We start from the raw sequence: 11,597 nt of genomic DNA, 5'->3' as shown, positions 1-11,597 counted from the left end.
TATCAGTGAGGTCATATGATACATGTCTTTCTCTGATTGACTTATTTCACTCAGCATAATACCCTCCAGTTCCATCCACATCATTGCAAATGGCAAGAATCCATTCTTTTGATGGCTGCATAATATTCCATTGTATATATATACCACTTCTTCTTTATCCATTCATTTGTCGATTCATTTGATCTTGGCTCTTTCCATAGTTTGGCTATTGTGGACATTGCTGCTATAAACATCAGGGTGCATGTACCCTTTTGGATCCCTGCATTTGTATCTTTGGGGTAAATACCCAGTAGTGCAATTGCTGGATCATATGGTAGCTCTATTTTCAACTTTTTGAGGAACCTCCACACTGTTTTCCAGAGTGGCTGCACCAGCTTGCATTCCCAACAGTGTAGGAGGGTTCCCCTTTCTCTGCATCCCCACCAACATCTATCATTTCCTGACTTGTTAATTTTAGCCAGTCTGACTGGTGTGAGGTGATGTCTCATTGAGGTTTTGATTTGGATTTCCCTGATGCCGAGCGATGTTGAGCACTTTTTCATGCGTCTGTTGGCCATTTGGATGTCTTCTTTGGAAAAATGTCTGGTCATGTCTTCTGCCCATTTCTTGATTGGATCATTTGTTCTTTGGGTGTTGAGTTTGATGAGTTCTTTATAGATTTTGGATACTAGCCCTTTATCTGATATGTCATTTGCAAATATCTTCTCCCATTGTGTCGGTTGTCTTTTGGTTTTGTTGACTATTTCTTTTGCTGTGCAAAAGCTTTTTAATTTGATGAGGTCCCAGTAGTTCATTTTTTAATTAAAATAATACTCAAATAACATGCCAATTTCTGGTAAGTCTGTTTTATTTCAGTAGTCATCTAGATATAGCCAATAAGGAACAAAGAAGGAGGTACAAGTTTTTCTTTATTTGGATTCCACTTAGTTAACATACAATGTAACATTAATTTCAGGTGTGCAATGCTGTGATTCAACACTTCCATACATCACCCAGTGCTCATCATGACCAGGGCATTCCTTAATCCCCATCACCTATTTAATCCATCCCCCCACCTACCCCCCTCAGGTAACCATCAGTATGATCTCTATAGTTAAGAGTCTGTTTCTTGGTTTGTCTTCCTCTGTCTCTTTTTTCCTCTGCTTGTTTCTTTTATTTCTTAAATTCCACATATGACTCAAATCATATGCTATTTGTCTTTCTCTGATTTTGCTTAGCATCGTACTCTCTAGTTCCATCAACATTGTTGCGAAAGGCAAGATGTCATTCTTTTTATGACAGAGTAATAATAGTCCATTGTATATATATACTGTCTCTTCTTTATGCATTCATCAGTCCGTGGACACTTGTGCTGTTTCCATAATTGGGGTATTGTATATAATGCTGGTATAAACAACCAGGTGCATGTATCCTTTGAATTCGTATTTATCTTTGGGTAAATACCTAGTAGTGCAATTACTGGATTGCAGGGTAGTTCTACTTTCAACTTTTTGAGTAACCTCCATACTGTTTTTCAGAGTGGCTGCACCAGTTTACATTCCCACCAATAGTGCAAGAGGGTTCCCCTTTCTCCAGATCCATGTCAACACCTATTGTTTCTTGTGTTGTTGATTTTAGCCATTCTGACAGGTGTGAGGTGATATCTCATTGTAGTTTTTCTTTTTTTTCAAGTAGGCTCCATGCTCAGCATGAAGCCTATCAAGGGGCTTCAATTCATGACCTGAGATCAGGACCTGAGCTGAGATCATGAGTCAGATGCTTAACCTACTAAGCCATCCAAGTAACCTACTAAGCCATCTCATTGTAGTTTTGATTTGTATTTCCCTGATGATCAGTGATGTTGAGCATCTTTTCATGTATCTGTTGGCCATCTGGATGTCTTCTTTGAAAAAATGTCTATTTTGTCTTCTGCCCACTTTTAATTGGATTATTCATTTTTGGGTGTTGAGTTTTATAAGTTCTTTATAAATTTTGGATACTAACCCTTTATCAGATATATCATTTGCAGGTATTTTCTCCTATTCTGTAGGTTGCCTTTTAGTTTTCATGACTGTTTACTTTCACTGTGCAGAAGTTTTAATTTTGATATAATCCCAAGAGTTTATTTTTGTTTTTGTTTCCCTTGCCTCAGGAGACATATCAAGAAGAAGTTTCTAAGGCTGATGTCAAATAGGTTACTCCCTGTGTTCTCTAGGATTTTTATGGTTTCATGTCTCACATTTAGGTCTTTAATCCATTTTTTGTGCCATTACCATACTGTTTTGATAAATACAGCTTTGTAATATAACTTGAGGTCCAGAACTGTGATGCCTCCAGCTTTGCTTTCCTTTTTCAAGGTTGCTTTGGCTATTTGGGGTCCTTTGTGGTTCCATACAAATTTTAGGATTGTTTATTCTAGTTCTGTGAAAAATGCAGTTAGTATTTTGATAAGGATTATATTAAATATGTAGGTTGCTTTGATATAGGCATTTTAACATTATTTGTTTTTCCAACCCATGAGCATGGAATGACTTTCCATTTCTTTGTGTCATCTTCAATTTCTTTCATCAGTGTTTTATGGTTTTCAGAGTACAGGTCTTCCACCTCTTTGGTAAGGTTTATTCCTAAGTATCTTAATTGGTTTTGGTGCAATTGTAAATGGGATTGATTCCTTAATTTCCCTTTCTGTGGCTTCATTATTGGTGTATAGAAATGCAAGATTTCTGTACATTGATTTTTGTATCCTGTGACTTTACTGAATTCATGTATCAGTTCTAGCAGTTTTGTGGTGAAATCTTTTCCAGGTTTCTATATAGAGTACCGTGTCATCTGCCAATAATTAAAGATTTATTTCTTCCTTGCTGATAAGATGTCTTTATTTCTTTTTGTTGTCTGATTGCTGTAGCTAGAACTTCCAGTATTATGCTAAATAACAGTGACAAGAGTGGACAACCCTGTCTTCTTCCTGACTGTAGAGGAAAAACTCTTAGTTTTTCCCTGCTGAAGATGATATTAGCTGTGAGTTTTTCATATATGGCCTTTATTAGGTTGAGGTATGTTCTCTCTAAACTTGCTTTGTTGAGGGTTTTTATCATGAATGGGTGTTGTACTTTGTCAAATGCTTTTCCTGAATCTCTTGAAATGATCATATGATTTGTATCTTTTCTTTTATTAACATAGTGTATAATGTTGTTTGATTTGTGAATATTGAACCACCCTTGCAACACAGGAATAAATCCCATTTGATCACGGTGAATGATTTTTTTAATGTATTGTTGAATTCAGTTTGTTAGTATTTTGTTGAGAATTTTTGCATCCATATTCATAAGGGATATTGGGCTGTGTTCCTTTTTTAGTGGAGTCTTTATCTGGTTTTGGTATCAGGGTGACACTGGCCTCATAGGATGAGTTTGTAAGTTTTTCTTTCTTTTCTATTTTTTAGAATGGTTTAAGAGGTATAGGTATTAAGTCTTTAAATGCTTGATAGAATTCATCTGTGAAACCATCTGGCCCTGGACTTTTGTTTATTGGGAGGTTTTTTTTGTTTTGTTTTGTTTTTTATTACTGATTCAATTTCTTTGCTGGTTCAAGTTTTCTATTTCTTCCTGTTTCAGTTTTAGTACTGTATATGTTTCTAGGAATTTATCCATTCCTTCCACCTTGTCCAGTTTGTTGGCCTATAGTTTTTCATAATATTCTCTTATATTTGTTTGTATTTCTATAGTGATGGTTGTTATTTCTCCTCTCTCATTTGTGATTTTATTTGTTTGGATCCTTTCTTTCTTTTTCTTTTTTTTTTTTTTAATAAATCTGGCTAGAGATCTGTAAATATTATGAATCTTTCCAAAGAACCATCTGTTCTATTGTTTTTTGTTTGTTTGTTTGTTTTGTTTTTTACTTTCTATATCATTTATTTCTGCTCTAATCTTTATTATTCTCTTTCTTCTGCTGGCTTTAGGTTTCATTTGTTGTTCTTTTCTAGGCCCTTTAGGTGTAAGGTTAGGTTGTTTGAGATTTTTCTTGCTTCTTGAGGTCGGCCTGTATTGCTATATATTTCCCTCTTTGGACTGCTTTACTGCATCCCTAAGGTTTTGGACTATTGTGTTATTTTCATTTGTTTCCATGTATTTTCTTTTTAATTTCTTCTTTGATTTCCTGCTTGACCCATTCCTTGTGTAGTAATATATCACCTAACCTCCATGTATTTGTGGTCTTTCCAAATTTTTTCTTGTGGTTGACTTCTAGTTTCATGGGGTTGTGGTCAGAAAAGTTGTATGGTAGGATTTTATTCTTTTTGCATCTGTTGAGGCCTGATTCGTAACATAACATGTGATCTATTCTGGAAAATGTTGCATGTACACTTGAAAAGAATGTGTATTTTGCTGTTTTAGGAAGGAATGTTCTGAATGTATCTGTTAAGTCCATCTGGTTCAGTGTGTCATTTCAAAGCCATTGTTTTTCCTTGTTGATGTTCTGTTTAGATGATCTGACCATTGATGTAAGTGGGGTGTTAAAGTCCCCAATATTATTGTATTACTATCTATTAGTTCTTTTATGTTTGTTATTAATTGTTTTATATGTTTGGGAGCTCCCATGTTGGTACATAAATATTTATAATTGTTATATCTTCTTGTTGGATTATCCCCTTCATTATGATATAGTGCCTTTCATTATCTCTTGTTATAGTCTTTGTTATTTTTTTTTCAAATTTTTATTTAAATTCTAGTTTGTTAACATATAGTGTAATATTGGTTTCAGGAGTCAAATTTAGTGATTCATCACTTACATATAACACCCAGTGCTCATCATGGTAAGTGCTCTCTTTAGTACCCATCACCCATCTAGCCCATCCCCCCCCACCTCCATTCATTAACCCTCAGTTTGTTCTCCATCATTAAGAGTCTCTTATGGTTTGCTTTCCTCTCTCTCTTTTTCCCTTCCCACATCTGTTTTGTTTCTTAAATTCCACATATAAGTGAAATCACTCTCACTGACTTATTTCACTTTGATTAAAATTTTCTAGCTCCATCCAGGTCATTGCAAATGGCAAGATTTCATTCTTTTTGTTGGCTGAGTAATATTCCATTGTGTGTGTGTGTGTGTGTATAATATATATGCCACATCTTTTTTTTTTTTTTGAAGATTTTATTTTTATTTTTCAACAGAGAGAGAGCGAGACAGTGAGAGAGGGAACACAAGCAGAGGGAGTGGGAGAAGCAGGCTTCCCTCCGAGCAGGGAGCCCGATGTAGGGCTTGATCCCAGGACCCTGGGATCATGACCTGAGCTGAAGGCAGACGCTTAACAACTGAGCCACCCAGGCGGCCTGCCACATCTTCTTTATCCATTAATCAATCGATGGACATTTGGACTCTTTCTATTGTTTGGCTATTGTTGACAGTCTTTGTATTAAAGTCTAATTTGTCCAATATAGGTGTTGCTACTCTGGCTTTCTTGTGAGAGCCATTTGCATGATAAATATTTCTCCACACCCTCACTTTTAGTCTGGAGCTGTCTTTAGGTCTACAATGAGTCTTCTATAGGCAGCATATAGATGTGTCTTGATTTTTTTTATCCATTCTGACACCTTATGTCTTTCGATTGGATCGTTTAGCCAATTTACATACAAAGTAATTATTGATAGCTATGTATTTATTGCCTTTTATTACTTGTTTTGTCATTGTTTCTGGAGATTTTCTCTGATCCTTTGTTGTGTTTGTCACTTTTGGTCTTTCTTTCTCACTCAAAGGGTCCCCTTTAATATTTCTTACAGGGCTGATTTAGTGGTCACACACTCCTTTAGTTTTGTTTTGTTTTTTGGTTCTTATTTGGTCTTTTTTTTTTTTTTTTTTTGGTGAGGTCTGGAAAACTCTTTATCTCTCCTTCTATTCTGAGTGATAGCCTTGACAGATAAAGTATTCTTGGCTGCAGGTTTTTCCCATTCAGCACATTTAATATATAATGCCACTCCTGGGGTGTCTGGGTGGCTCAGTCAGTGAAGAGTTTGCCTTTGGAAGGGGGTGGAGCAAGATGGCAGAGGTGTAGGAGACCTGGATTTCGTCTGGTTCCAGGAATTCAGGTGAACAGGGATCAAACCATTCTGAACACCTGCAAACTCAACAGGAGATCAAAGAAAAGAATAGCAACAACTCTCTGAACAGAAAAGCAACCACTTTCTGGAAGGTAGGATGTCAGAGAAGTGAATCCGAGGCCATATTCGGGAGGATAGATGGCAAGGAGGGGGCCTCTGTCAGCCACTTCTGGCAAGTGACAGAACTTTTAGAAGTCGGCTCCACTGAGGGACATTGCTACAGTGGCTAAGTGGGGGGGGTAGAACCCTCACTGGGACAGTGTGGTCTCAGGACCCTCGGGGTCACAGAAAGACCAGGAGTGCCTGAGTGTTGCAGAGCTCCCCGGTATCAGATCAGGGAAGCTGGGTGCAGAGACAGAGCTGAGGAGTGGGCACTCAGCTCGGGGTTGCCATAAACTGTGATCTGCAGCACAGTTGGGCAACTGCTCTTCCAGAAGGGACACAACAAGCAGCAGATCCAGGGAGACTCCCCTTCCTCCCCTGGCAGGAGCAGCACAGGAGCGCACCACAGGGATCTGCTGGGTTTGGAGACTCCACTCGGGATCGGGTGCCAGAGATAGAAATGCTCGATCACAGGCTGGGTGACTACGTAGTGCAGCTGGAGACTGGAGACTGGGGAGAAGGGAGTGATTGACTGCTTTTCTCTGTGGGCTTGCTGAGGAGTGCCACCCCTGAGTTCTCCGCTACTCTGGGGCAGAGATTGGGAGGCGGCTATTTCCACTCCCGTCCTCCAAAGCTGTACAGAAAGCTTGCAGGGAACAAAAACTCCCGAGAGCAAACCCAAGCACATTACTTAGCCCGGATCCGGCAAGGGTGGGGAAATTCCACCTCCGGCAAACACATTTGGGAACCATGGCAACAGCCACCCCCCCAGAATATCAGCAAGAACAGCCAGCCAAGACCAAGTTTACTGATCAATGAAAACAGCAGAAGTCCAGCGCTAGGGGAATACTGCACATAGAATTCATGGCTTTTTCCCCATGATTCTTTAGTCTTTCAAAGTTAATGTTTTTTTTAATGTCTTTTCTTTTTTCTTTTTTTTTAATTTTTCTTTTTCCCTTTTTCAACCAACATCTTATCAATCCCTATATTAAAAAAATATTTTTTATTTTTAATTTCTAGAGTCATATTCTATCCCTTCATAGTAGTTACCCTTATTTTTGGTTTATATATATAAGTTGTGCTCTCTTTAAAATTTTGAGATACATTTTCTTCTAAAAGATCAAAATATACCTTAAATCTCTAGTGTATGGCTTTGTTCTTGTCTCCTGACTGATGACATTCTTTCCCATTTTTTTTAAATCCTCTTCTTTCTTTTATCAACCAATTACTTATCAATTCCTTTTATAAATTTTTTATACTTTTCATCTTTACAGTCATATTCCATCCCTTCATCATATTAACCCTTATTTGTACATATATAAGTTTTTCTTTCTTTAAAATTTTGGGAGGCACTTTCGTCTAACAGACCAAAATAAACCAAAAATCTAGTGTGTGGCACTGATTTATGTACCAGCCTGATCATATTTGATCATATTCTGTTTTTTTTTGTTTTGTTTAGTTTTTGTTTGTTTTTATCTTTTTCTTTTAATTTTTTCTTTCTTCACATTCTTTTCCCCCAATTTCAGGTCTTTTCTGATTTGTTTAGTGTATATTTTCTGGGGACGTTGTACACTGTTAGCACTTTGTTCTCTTATTCATCTATTCTCCTCTGGACAAAATGACAAGATGGAAAAAATCACCTCAACAAAAAGAAAAAGAAGCAGTATTGACTGCCAGGGAACTAATCAATACAGACATTAGTATGATGTCAGAACTAGAGTTCAGAATGATGTTTTTAAAGATACTAGCTGAGCTTGAAAAAAGCATGGAAGTTATTAGAGACACCCTTTCTGGAGAAATAAAAGAACTAAAATCTAACCAAGTCAAAATCAAAAAGGCTACGAGGTGCAATAAAAAATGGAGGCTCTAACTGCTAGGATAATTGAGGCAGAAGAGGGAATTAGTGATATAGAAGACCAAATGATGGAAAATAAAGAAGCTGAGAAAAAGAGAGATAAATAACTACTGGATCACGAGGGCAGAATTCGAGAGATAAGCAATACCATAATATGAAACAACATTAGAATAATTGGGATCCCAGAAGAAGAAGAAAGAGAGAGAGGGGCAGAGGTATATTGGTGCAAATTATAGCAGAGAACTTCCCCAATTTGGGGAAGGAAACAGGCATCAAACTCCAGGAGGCACAGAAAACCCCTCTCAAAATCAATAAAAATAGGTCAACATCCCGACATCTAATAGTAAAACCTATGAGTCTCAGAGACAAAGAGAAAATCCTGAAAGCAGCTTGGGACAAGAGATCTGTAACCTACAATGGTAGAAACATGATATTGGCAACACACCTATCCAGAGACCTGGCAGGCCAGAAAGGACTGGTATGATATATTCAGAACACTAAATGAGAAAAATATGCAGCCAAGAATACTATATCCAGCTAGGCTGTCATTGAAAATAGAAGAAAAGATAAAGAGCTTCCAGGACAAACAAAAACTAAAGGAATTTGCAAACACGAAACCAGCCCCACAAGAAATCTTGAAAGGGGTCCTCTAAGCAAAGAGAGAGCCTAAAAGCAACATAGACCAGAAGGGAGCACAGACAGTATATAGTAACAGTCACCTTACAGGCAATACAATGGCACTAAATTCCTATCTTTCAATAGTTACCCTGAATGTAAATGGGCTAAATGCCCCAATCAAAAGACACAGGCTATCAGATTGGATAAAAAAACAAGACCCATCCATATGCTGTCTGCAAGAGACTCATTTTAGAATCAAAGACACCCCCAGATTGAAAGTGAGGGGGTAGAAAACCATTTACCATGCTAGGGGACACCAAAAAGAAAGCTGGGGTGGCAATCCTTATATCAGACAAATTAGATTTTAAACCAAAGAGTGTAATAAGAGATGAGGAAGGACACTATATCCTACTTAAAGGGTCTATCCAACAAGAAGACCTAACAATTGTAGATATCTATGCCCCTAACATGGGAGCAGCCAATTATATAAGGTAGTTAATAACAAAAACAAAGAAACACATTAACAAGAATACAATAATAGAGGGGGACATTAACACCCTACTCACTGAAATGGACAGATCAACAAGCAAATAAAGACTTTAAATGACACACTGGACCAAATGGACTTCACAGATATATTCAGAACCTTCCATCCCAAAGCAAAGAATACACATTCTTCTCTAGTGCACATGGAACATTCTCCAGAATAGATCACATACTAGGTCACAAATCAGGTCTCAGCCTGTACCAAAAGAATGGTATCATTGCCTGTGTATTTTCAGACCACAATGCTTGGAAACTAGAACTAAATCAGAAGAAGAAAGTTGCAAAGAAGTCAAATGCATGGAGGCTAAAGAGCATTCTACTAAAGAATGAATGGGTCAACCAGGAAATTAAAGAAGAATTAAAACAATTCATGGAAACAAATGAAAATGAAAACACAACTGTTCAAAATCTTTGGGATGCAGCAAAGGCAGTCCTAAAAGGAAAGTATATAGCAATACAAGCCTTTCTTAAGAAACAAGAATGGTCAGAAATACACAACCTAACCCTACACCTAAGGGGCTGGAGAAGGAACAGCAAATAAAACCTAAACCCAACAGGAGAAGAGAAATAATAAAGATCAGAGCAGAAATCAATGAAATAGAAACTAAAAGATCAGTAGAACAGATCAACGAAACTAGGAGCTGGTTCTTTGAAAGAATTAATAAGATTGATAAACCCCTGGCCAGACTTCTCAAAAAGAAAAGAGAAATGACCCAAATCAACAAAATCATGAATGAAAGAGGAGAGATCACAACCAACACCAACGAAATACAAACAATTATAAGAACATATTATGAGCAACTCTATGCCAGCAAATTAGATAACCTGAAAGAAATGGATGCATTCCTAGAGATGTATCAACTACCAAAACTGAACCAGGAAGAAATAGAAAACCTGAACAGAGCTATAACCACTAAGAAAATTGAAGCAGTCATCAAAAATCTCCCAAAAAACAAAAGCCCAGGGCCAGATGGCTTCCCAGGGGAATTCTACCAAACATTTCAAGAAGAATTAATACCTATTCTTCTGAAACTCTTCCAAAACATAGAACTGGAAGGAAAACTTCCAAACTCGTCTTATGAGGCCACCATTACCTTGATCCCCAAACCAGACAAAGACCCCATCAAAAAGGAGAATTACAACCAGTATCCTTGATGAACATGGATGCAAAAATTCTCCCCAACATACTAGCCAATAGGATGCAACAGTATATTAAAAGGATTTTTCACCACGACCAAGTGGGATTTATCTCTGGGCTGCAAGTTTGGTTCAACATCAACAAATCAATCAATATGATACAATACATTCATAAAAGAAAGAACAAGAACCATATGATCCTCTCAATAGATGCAGAAAAAGCATTTGACAAAGTACAGCATCCTTTCTTGATCAAAACTCTTCAGAGTATAGGGATTGAGAGTCCGTACCTCAATATCATAAAAGCCATCTATGAAAAACCTACAGTGAATATCATTCTCAATGGGGAAAAACTGAGAGCTTTCCCCCTAAGGTCAGGAACATGGCTTGATGTTCACTATCACCACTGCTATTCAACATAGTATTAGAAGCCCTAGCCACAGCAATCAGACAACAAAAAGAAATAAAAGGCATCCATATTGGCAAAGAAGAAGTCAAACTCTCACTCTTTGCAGATGATAGGATACTTTATGTGGAAAACCTAAAAGACTCCACCCCAGAACTGCTAGAACTCACACAGGAATTCAGTAAAGCAGCAGCATATAAAATCAATGCACAGAAATCAGTGGCATTTCTATATACCAACAACAAGACAGAAGAAAGAGAAATTAAGGAGATGATCCCATTTACAATTGCACCCAAAACCATAAGATACCTAGGAATAAATCTAAGCAAAGAGGTAAAGAATCTGTACTCAGAAAACTATAAAATACTCATGAAGTAAATGAGGAAGACACAGAGTAATGGAAAAACGTTCCATGTTCATGGATTGGAAGATTAAATATTATGAAGATGTCAATGCTACCTAGAGCAATCTACACATTCAATGTAATCCCCCCCAAAAATACCATGCAATTTTTTCACAGAAATTGAACAAATAATCCTAAAATTTGTGTGGAACCCGGAAAGACCCCGAATAGCCAGAGGAATGTTGAAATAGAAAAGCAAAGCTGGTGGCATCACAATTCCTGACTCAAGCTCTATTACAAAGCTGTCATCATCAAGACAGTATGGCACTGGCACAAAAACAGACACATACATCAATGGAACAGAATAGAGAGCGCAGAAATGGACCCTCAACTCTATGGTCAACTCATCTTTGACAAAGCAGGAAAGAATATCCAATGGAAAAAAGACAGTCTCTTCATCAAATGGTGTTGGGAAAATTGGACAGCCACATGCAGAAGAATGAAACTGGACCATTTCCTTAT

Source organism: Neomonachus schauinslandi, chromosome 13, assembly GCF_002201575.2.
Source record: "Neomonachus schauinslandi chromosome 13, ASM220157v2, whole genome shotgun sequence".
In the NCBI taxonomy this organism is placed as follows: Eukaryota; Metazoa; Chordata; class Mammalia; order Carnivora; family Phocidae; genus Neomonachus; species Neomonachus schauinslandi.
The sequence above is the reverse complement of the archived record's forward strand: the minus strand, read 5'-3'. Positions refer to the sequence as shown.